At 35.6% G+C, this 10,042-nt stretch overlaps 2 long non-coding RNA genes across 2 annotated transcripts in view; one reads left to right on the top strand and one right to left on the bottom strand.

Moving 5' to 3' along the window:
• Window positions 1-1,169, top strand: part of LOC104917456 — a 5,436-nt gene extending 4,267 nt beyond the window's left edge. The window contains exon 3 of the long non-coding RNA XR_004158872.1: window positions 856-1,169. This is a non-coding gene — a long non-coding RNA (uncharacterized LOC104917456). The remainder of the gene's footprint in view (window positions 1-855) is intronic.
• A 7,968-nt stretch (window positions 1,170-9,137) lies between these two features.
• The window catches only part of LOC104917455, an 18,898-nt gene continuing 17,993 nt past the window's right edge, over window positions 9,138-10,042 (bottom strand). Inside the window, exon 3 of the long non-coding RNA XR_796865.3 lies at window positions 9,138-9,579. This is a non-coding gene — a long non-coding RNA (uncharacterized LOC104917455). The remainder of the gene's footprint in view (window positions 9,580-10,042) is intronic.

Below are 10,042 nucleotides of genomic sequence, written 5' to 3'. Positions count from 1 at the left end.
AATAGACATTTAACTTTTCCCCATTTTGTTGGGAGAGTTCCAAAAACCAAAAACAAATAAGAGAGAAGCAGCAGCAAAGACCACCAGCAAAGAGCAGCTGTGATGTGAAGCATCAGGACAAAACTACTGACAAGAAGAAAAAGGTCTGCTCCTCTCTAGCAGAAGTTTGTGGAAACGTGAAAGCAAAGACAACAAGCAAACATTTCCAGTAAAGGAAAGTTTCAATCCGAAAGCAGTGAATAAGTAAAAAAAAAAAGATTACGGAAGTTCCAGCTTTGTGACAGAAATGACCAGTAATGTTTCATTTAACTTTTTGGAAAGTTAGATCTTGAAGTAGGGATGAAAGTAGAATGAACAACTTTTAATTGCACTGAGGTATTGTATAGATAAACATTTTAGTGTTATTCTCCACTGAGAATACTTCCCATAACCCAGAAGAAAACTGAGCTAGTCAGGCTTTTTTTCCTCAGTGCAGTAAATAAAGATAATAATAACAGTGCAATCTAATGAGGGACCTTTATTCAATAATGCCTCTTTTTCTGAAGAAAAGTTAATCAACTCAATACAAAAATATTTTTATGAGTCATATATGAACCAACTGATATGTAAGCATTCTAAAGAACGGACTGTGAAGAAGAATCTTTTATAGCTAATGGAAACTGAGGATTCCTACTAGGAAGCCAAAATGTTTGTCTTGCTTTTTTTTTTTATTTTTAAGTGCATACATTTAACTGATAGATTAAGGGAACGTTATTAACAATACTTGCATTAAGACCATAGAAAGATGAATTTGTACAAAATAATTTTGCTAAAAATAAATTGCATTCTAATGAAAATCATTCTGCCTTTTCCTAGGCCAAATTCCAAATTGAGCGATCATTTTTTGCAATCGACATCTACAGCTTTTCAAGGAAAAAAAAGAAAAAATGTTGGAGACTTCTTGGAGTTCTACTAAGTTCCACAATTAGTATGAATGTTACGTGGAATGTTCATATAAAGGAAGATCATATAGCGTTTTCTGATTAAAAATAATTGCTTATTTATCATTTGACAGATTGTACTTTCCCTTCCAGCTGTACCCCATGAAAAAAAATAAATGATCACTATGACCTCAAATTCAGTTACCATCAAAATTTCTCTGAAAAATAAATGAATAAGATTAAAAAGTAAATAAACTAAAATGCATTAAAGTAGCTTATTTTTATTGTTGTTCTTGTATGGAGAGATTTCTGTTTTGCTGTTGTAATATTCAGGACTGCTTTCTTTTACTCACCTTGTTTAATTCAGAACTGATTGATTTTTTTGGGAGTTTTACTACAGCACTTGTCACTTACACTATGTCTCATTTTGAATTTGGCTTTGGGCGCTGATGCACTTTTTTTCTTGACTGCTGTGACCCTATACACTTAGCCTTGTTGAATGTCATGTGATTGGCTCTAGCTCATCCAGATATCTCTGCAAAGTCTCCTCCCCTCAAGCAGATCAACAGCCCCACCTAACTTGGATTTGTCTTCAAACTTACTGAGTAAACACTTGATCCCTTCATCTATCTTACTGATAAAATCAACAAAATTGGCCTCCCCAGTGATTGACCAGCAGCAAGTTAAAATTCCTAATGACTCGTTGAAGCAAGTCATCCAGCCAACTTCACCCAACAAGCTGCTCAATTGTCCAGGCTATGAACAGGTTCTGATATTCAAATACGTATGCCTCTTCTGATTACTCAGTTGCACCATATGTTCTGTGTGATGACTTGCAATAACTTTCCCTGGGACAAAGGTCAGACTGACAGGCCTATAATTCTCTGAATCCTCATTCCTACTTATGGATTGGAGTCACATTCAGTAGTGACCAGTCAGCTGGGACATCCACAGTTAGCCAGGAATGCTGGTAAATTATTCAAAGTGGAGTAGTGAGCACTCACAGCAGCCTTTGGATGAATCCTGTCTGGCCCCATAGACTTATGAACATTTGGATGATACAGCAGGTCACCTACAAGTTCCCATTGGATTATAGGTGCTTCATCTTGCTCTATGTCACTGTCTTCCAACTCAGGGGCCTAGGCATCCTGGAAACAACTGGACTTACTAATGAAGACAGAAGGAATAGAAAGAATTAAGTAACTCAGCCTTATCCTCATCTTCCATCACTACATTTTCCCTCACATCTAATAAAGGATGAAGACTCACTTTAATCCTTCTTTTTCTTTTGATGTATTCATAAAAACTTTTTTATTGTCTTTTACTGCACTAGACAAACTGAGTTCCAGTTGGACTTTAGCCTTTATAATTTTCTTCCTGCACAGCTTGACATCTCCATTGCCCTCATATGTTTCCTCCCTATTCTTCCTGAGCTAATAACTCTATTCCAAATGAAGCTCTTTGGTCAGCCAAGAAGATCAGACTTCTTGAAGAAGTTCCAGCCTTCTTTGACTCCTTTGCCAAAGATTAAAAAAAAATGTAATTTTTTGTTTGTTCTGCCTGAGAAAATCTCTGTCACATCACCTTCAAGTTCTGCAGTTCTTCTCTGTTTGTAAACAACAGGTGGAGCACTGTTCTCAGTTTTTATACATGCATATATATATATATATATATATGTATTTGGGTTTATATCTTTATATATAAAGCATAAAGCACTCATAACCTTATTGATAAACATTATTTGGAACTATTCTGATTACAGGGGTAAGAACAGGAGTCAGTCTGCTTTTATCTCAATATTTCTGTTTCTAACCAATCAAAAAACAAACAAACAAACAAAAAAAAAAACCCACAAGACGTCGCTACCAGCTTGGCTTGCTGGTGCTTAATACTGCTACTTCATCAGAGTTGGTAGGAGACCCAAATTCACATCTTGAACTGTGAATTCTACAACTGTGCTGCAGAACAGGGTCTTTTACCCTGCCAGCTCAACTTTTGGCATTGGGATGGCCTGCTCCTGAACATTTAAGGTTTCATTCTTGAAGAAGTTCCAGCCTTCCTTGACTCCTTCACCAAAGATGAAAATGTATCCTTCTGTGATTGCTCTGCCTGAAACACCTCTAGCCAACACATCTTCTATGAGATCTTCCATGTTTGCAAACAATAGGTGGGGCACTGCCACATGTTAGCTCCCTCACAACCTGTATCAGAAAGTTGTCCTCCACAAACTGCAAGATTCTTCTGGCATATTTCCTCTGTGCTATATTGTACTTCTAGTAGATATATGGGTAATTGAAATCCCCCATTAGAGCAAGAGACTTCTAGTTGTCTACAGAACATTTCATGTATCTCCTTTCTTGGTGGGTCAAGATTGATCTTGATTATAATTTCAACCTTTTTATCCTTTCCATGATTTACCCAGAGAGTCTCAACCTTTCATCACTGTTGTCCAGCTCCATACAGTTAAGGCAGTTTGTTCCTTCTCTCCTTCCCTATCTGTCTTGAAGAGCTTCCCCCTTCAGCAGCTGTTTGGCTACAAATGTCAGACAGTTCTGAGTTAGGTGAAAGAGACACTCCAGCTGGAGAGGCAGCCTTTACTCTGAGTGCCCATCTGGACAGAGAGTCCAGTGAACTATTACTGGAGCTTGCAGGGTCAATTAGCAGCCCTTCTCTTTCAAACCCTGACGAAAGGTACCATGACTTCTCTGTGCCTTCTTTTACATCCTCATTATTAGCACTGCCTAATGCTGCCATTTGTACAATTAAGTTTGACTGAGTAAACCTTGTAAATCTCTCTGTAGAAGCTGCTGGCTCATGGTGGGCTGGTCTACTATCCTGGAGTTTCCCTGGTTTAGAAACAACCCCTGTAAGCCATCATTCAGGTGTTAATCTGATCAGCTATGGCAGAGCGTTCCCCCCGTGGAAGGGGCAATTCTTAGTGGGCCAGACATAACCATCAGCCTATTGTGTACCCCCTCATTCAAGGATGGGCGTCTGCATTCCTCCAGCTATCACAGGATTGATTATTATACTATTTCATAAATACTCTGGTTATAAGTGTTTGTATGTACCTCATGACCATCCTCTCCTACTGTGTGCATAATTTTTCTTCTCCATTTCTCATTTTTATTTTCAGGGAAGTAATTAGAGCTATAGTATATAAAAATGAGTGAGAGAGCATTACAAAGGTTTCCTTCTCACTGTCGTTTTCCTTTATTCTTTTCATCTATTTCATCTAATTCCTGTTATCCTCCAGGCACCTCTGAATTGTTTAGAGGTGTAATTAATGAAAAACCTTCTAGTTGTTACATGCATGTGGTCATGCATACATACTTCGGTGCTCTTCAAAGGAAGAGCTTTGATACAAATATGTATATACACACAGAAAGAAATTTGACCAGCTTTTCTAGTGTGACTGATAATAATTTTTTAAAAACTTTTTTTTTTTAACAGCAATTCACATACATGTAACAGATCCTACCGTACTGGAACATGATATAAAATAGCAGGATAAAGTGGCAATCAGAAGAGGAAATGAGTTTTTTTCCAAGCAAGAGTAATGTTATAACCCTGAGTATCTCAAGGGCAGATTGCTCTCCCACATTGCTTCCTTCAGGACTGTTTCGAGTTTTGGTTTCCTAAAAGGGGGTTTCCGTAAGGAAATTCAGTGAAGAGCAGAGTAAAACTATCCAAGTGCATAGCAAGAAGTGTATGAAGTGTCACAGTGTGTGTGAACATAATGACAAGACAATAGACATACAATCTTTTAAATGGGGGTCATTTACCTGAAGTCCTGTATTTATCAGGTTAAAAAGATGTATTGAGTGTAATATATTCTACAAACCTGACAGGTTAAAAAAAAACAAAAATCGTCACATGTACTTATTAGTAAAATTAATACATTCTCAGTTGATAGTACTTCGTCAGTTTTTCATGATTGCTTAAAATACGCAATAAAAAAATTACGGGATATTGGAAATAAAATTTTACATCTTCATACAAAAATTACTGATATAAAAATTACTTCTCATCCCCTCTCCCATGAAAATGAGGCACTGGGACCAGCTGAGACAGGCAGATGAGTGTTTAGCTGCAGGGAACTGTGATTTCCTGAGATGTGTCCACTGCAAGAAATATTTCAAGTTATTTTTCAAGCTACAGGATAGCAGCCTGATGGCTTGGCAGGGGGCTGTGCAATGGCAAGTATGGGCCTTAGAGGTCCTCCTCTGGCTTTAGGAACAATATGACCCATTGCATGGGGCAGTCACTGCTGTCTTTTGACCTAGAGACCTTGACATCTGTAGGCTTAGTAGCAAGTCACAGGAGGGTTTATAAGTCAGATTTATGCTTAATAGTGTGCTTGTGAGTATTTTTTATAACTGCCAGGATTCCTCTCTCATACTTGGTAAAATATAAAGTAATAGAAAATTCAAAGAAACAGCAACCAGCCAGCCAGATCTTTCTACCGTGTGCTGCCTCATAAACATCCAAAGATATCTGGATATACAGGGAAATTTGGGACAGTGCTTTGTGATGTTCTGAATGGCTGAAAAGGGACAGCTGTGAAACCTTAGATGGCTATCAGTACAAATTCTTCCTTCTATATCTTATGTTCCTAACTCCCATCTGGCCAAAATGACAGTTATAACTCTTTATATAACAATTTATTATTGTTAATCACAGTTGTTTGGCCAAGACTTGTCACTTACTTTTAGGATTTACACAATGTCAATGCTGGCAGTGCCTAATCTCTTAGTAAGAAAAAGAAAATCCTCATGTGTCTTTGCATATTTCATTCTTTTATTCTTGAATGAAGTTTGGTTTTGACTGTGCACAAATTTCTACAAACTTTGCTGAAAAAATGCTATTTCATACGAATTTGTTCTGTGAGAAATCACAGGAGGTTTCTGTTTGGATTCAAAGATTTTTACACAGCACTATACCCTGGAACTGAAGTTTCAAGAGTTTCACTTTGATTTTGCACTATTTTCATTTCTAACTTAGAAACCACACACAGTTGATAGGAGCTCCTTCCTTCCTTTCCCCACCATCCCACATTAAGTCAAAATTCTGAGTGCATCAGCATTGCCAAGACCATGGGGTATAATCCCTTCCTGTGGAATATTCTGTAGAAACAAAATCCACAGAAAATGTCTGCAGCAGGTGAGAGGAAAGTGGCCACACATTCTTTTGCTTGTGCTCCATCACAAAGACTTAAGCATCAAGATGGAACTGTGCAGAATAAAAGTGGTGTCTTACATTGGTTGAAATTAAGTAAATATGAGTTTAGGTACATTGATTGCATTTTTTTTCTAGCAACGAATAAGGATCTTATAAATTTCAGAATCTCTTATCTAGCAGAAGAAACAGCAACCATTATCTTTTACAAATTCAGAAAAGGTAAGAGATAAATCATCATTTGTTCCTTGACAGAATTTAGTGAATACTAGATTAATAGTAAAGCTTTAGGAGTCCTTCACTAATCATTTGCAGCTATGATCACTCAGATTAGCCATCAGTGAAAAGGTGAATGCCCAGCAGTTTAGATGATCAGGTCCTTTATGAGAAGATTGAATTGAAAATTGTGACTGCAGAATTATTTCTTAATGGATATTGGTTAGGATGCAATTAAAAAAACAAACATACAAATAAAAACAGAGAAGTTTTTGTGAAGATATGTTCTCTTTGAAAATATTGCTGTCTTACAGCTAATTGCTACTTGATGATATATGTCATAACTGTTACAGCTGTTTTCATTCTACACTATAATAAAAATAAAATCATATATTTCATGAAATCTCTGGTAAAGAGAACAAAACCTTGAGAACTCAATACCTGTAATTCAAAGCTATTTAATTTATTTTCCTTCTCTTTAACAAAGGATGCTGTCATAAACATAAAACAAAACATAGTTTAATATGCATTTTTTTTAAGGAAAAGGTTTTTAGATAATAATGTCTCATCTGTTATTCTTTGCTATTTCTTTAGGATTCAGCTGTACTTGAACATTTTAACTTTTAAATATTCTATTTGGTTGTAACTTGATGGGTCACTTGTTTGATTAATTTCAGCCTTCCAATAGCTTTTTTTTTCCCCATTTTTCTTTCTGACAGTGTAATTATCAGTTACTTTATAGATGAATATGAATGGCTATTACCAACCATATTTCAGGTTGTAATGAGGAAAATATATAGGGTTACAATAACATTAATAAGACTTTTGCTATATTTTGTGGACATGTCTCTTGATTTATTCTGTTTTTAAAACTACAGTGATAACATTCTTGGAAGTAAACATAGTGAAGTTTTGTTACGCTCAGTGTCACTCTGAAGACATACTCCAGTTGGCTGGAGCCTATGGTTGCAGCTGTCTGTACTTCATTACACCACTTCTAGCACCTGCAGCTTTATGAAATAACTAAGATTTTCAGTTGACAACTTCTAGGCATTTATTTATGCTGCAACTTAAAATGATTTAATCTGCATGCTAGAGGGGGGTGTTATTTTGTTAAGGGTAGAAACAGATGAGAAGAAAATGTAATCTACAAGTGAAAAGCAATCATTTATATCACCCTACACAGGAGGAAAAGTGAGGTTAAACTAATGTTAATCTAACAAGCAGACAAAAATAATGATTATCTGATATTTATATAGTCATTCTTTATTCTTCCCTTTGTATTTTTGGGGATTCTTAGGAAAATTGCTATAACATACCACACTACTTGCTATTTTAAAATACAAGATAATAAATTAGAAGTGTTGTCACAGTCTTATTTTCCTTTGGCATTTGAATTCCTCTTTAAAAAAACACTCTTTTCTGATCTTTCATTAATATTACATTAAGATTATTTATTCCCTACGTAAGAATAATCTCATCTTTTTGAATATGAACAGTCAAACTGCTGTCTGTACCATTCTTAAGCCAAATGTAAGAAGTGTTTGGAAGGGAGGATCCAAGAAATGCAACCATGCTCTGCTGTCTTTGGAGATACAATGAAAGGGAATCCAGCAGGAATCTAAACTCTATTATGTGAAATATTTCATAAAAATTGTAGCAATTTTAGCAAGCATTCAAATTCACTTTAGTTCTTTACATTATAATATAATGTGTGGTCATTAAGAAACACATTACCATAATTACTCTTCCCTATTAGTGTAGTGCAAAGACGAACTTTGAATTTCAAAGATCTCACTGGTTACAAACATTTCACATTGTCTACTATAAACTAGAAAAACATTGCAAAGTTATTCTAATGAAAGACAGCCTGAAACATTTTGCCATAAGATTTTTGTTGCTCTGCCTTGAGGTGCAAAGTGTAATTTCCATTTTCACACAAAATTAATTCTCTTTAGATTCACAAAATTTCCCATCCAAACTTTTCTGTTGGATTTTCCTTAAAAAGAAATATCATCCATCTACCAGACACTTATATATTGAGTTAGGAGAAGATGCAAGTAAAATTATAGTGATAAAAAAAAATATGATCTCAGTCTAAAATTAGATTAACTGAAAATAATGTCTTGTTACAAAGAATCCACTGAGCCACTGGAGAACAAAAACCTCATTGAAAACTTGAGTAAAAGTATTTTAAACATGTAGAGACAATGATATTTGCAAACAATAGGTGTCAAGTTAAGCTCCTATCAGATTTGATGAAATTTTTAGAAATTTGAATTGATAATTAGTTTTAATTCCTTAGTTAAAAATAAATGAATAAATAAATAAATAAAATCGCTAGCCTGAGGTATTTTTGGCATTACCCAATTTCACTCAACTGGGGGTTGCACTCAGTGACTTTCAGGGATCTTTTCCAACCAACATTTATTTAAGTCCATCAGAAAAACATTATAAAATATTATAATATCAGGGAATCCTAGGTTAAAACTTAAAATGGATACTATGAAGAAATGTAAAAATAGCTTTTTCAAAACCTTAGTTTTTATATCTGATATTCTCCATATTCTAGCACATTCTGATTATCACAGAATCATAGAATCACAAGGTTAGAAAGGACCTACAAGATGATCTAGTCCAACTGCCTTCCTGTCACCATTACTATCACAAGCTACTAAACCATATCTCGTAGCACTTCATCCAGACGCCTCTTGAACATTGCCAGGGACAGCAACTCCAACACCTCCCTGGGCAGGCCATTCCAGTGCCTGAACTCTCTTTGAGAGAGAAAGTTTTTCTTTATATCTAATCTAAATCCCCTCTGGTACAACTTGTGGCCATTTCCTTGGGTCCTGTTTGTCGCCTGGGAGAAGAGGCCAAACCCCTCCTCATCAAAACTTCCCTTCAGGACATTGTAGAATGCATTGAGATCTCCCCTGAGCCTCTTCTTCTCCAGACTGAACAATCCCAGCTTCCTCAGCTGCTCTTCATTAGACTTGTGCTCCAGACCCCTTACCAGTTTCAGGTGTGTTGTCGTTCTCAAAGGATATTTAGTCCTTGGAAATGGTTAAATATTATGGTTTCTTTGTGACACCACAGTTATTTTTCATCCTAACTAGTGAAAACTGTGGTGCCTCAGATATTCTCCTGCAAAAGCCATAGATAATCATTTTCTGTTTCGTAAACAGTTAGGAGAAATCAGAATGTATATTGAATATTTCCTGGAAAGCATGCAGGTGCCTTGGTCTCTTCTGCAGCAATTGACCTGTGTGAAAATAAACATATAAGATTTGGTCAGAACATTTGTAATGCATCAATTATTAACTTGTGTCATTTTCTGAAGAATAGAAGCTGGAAGCAATAGTCTGAAAAGCATATAAACAAGGAGAAAGATGTCTGTATATTTTTATATTGTTTCATGTATGGTTAGCATTATTAAAAGTGAAGGAATGCTCTTACTAAGCACAATTATAAGAGTAAATGAAGTATGAAGTTCTTGTATAACACGATGTTATTTGAATTCAGAAATGATATAGAAATTGATCTGTCAATTTAAGAGCTTAAAAGACACATTGCCCAAAATAAAATTAGTTTCTAAATTATCTCTATGTGATGGAGATTCTATGTGTGAGAAATACTAGGCAAACTTATTTGTCTTGCCAAAGTTACTGCATTTGTTTATAGGGTACACAGTGCAGCTAGAATCACTTTTTTTTTTTTTTTTTTAA

This window comes from Meleagris gallopavo, chromosome 1, assembly GCF_000146605.3.
Source record: "Meleagris gallopavo isolate NT-WF06-2002-E0010 breed Aviagen turkey brand Nicholas breeding stock chromosome 1, Turkey_5.1, whole genome shotgun sequence".
Classification (NCBI taxonomy): Eukaryota; Metazoa; Chordata; class Aves; order Galliformes; family Phasianidae; genus Meleagris; species Meleagris gallopavo.
This window is presented reverse-complemented; position numbering and strand designations above follow the sequence as displayed.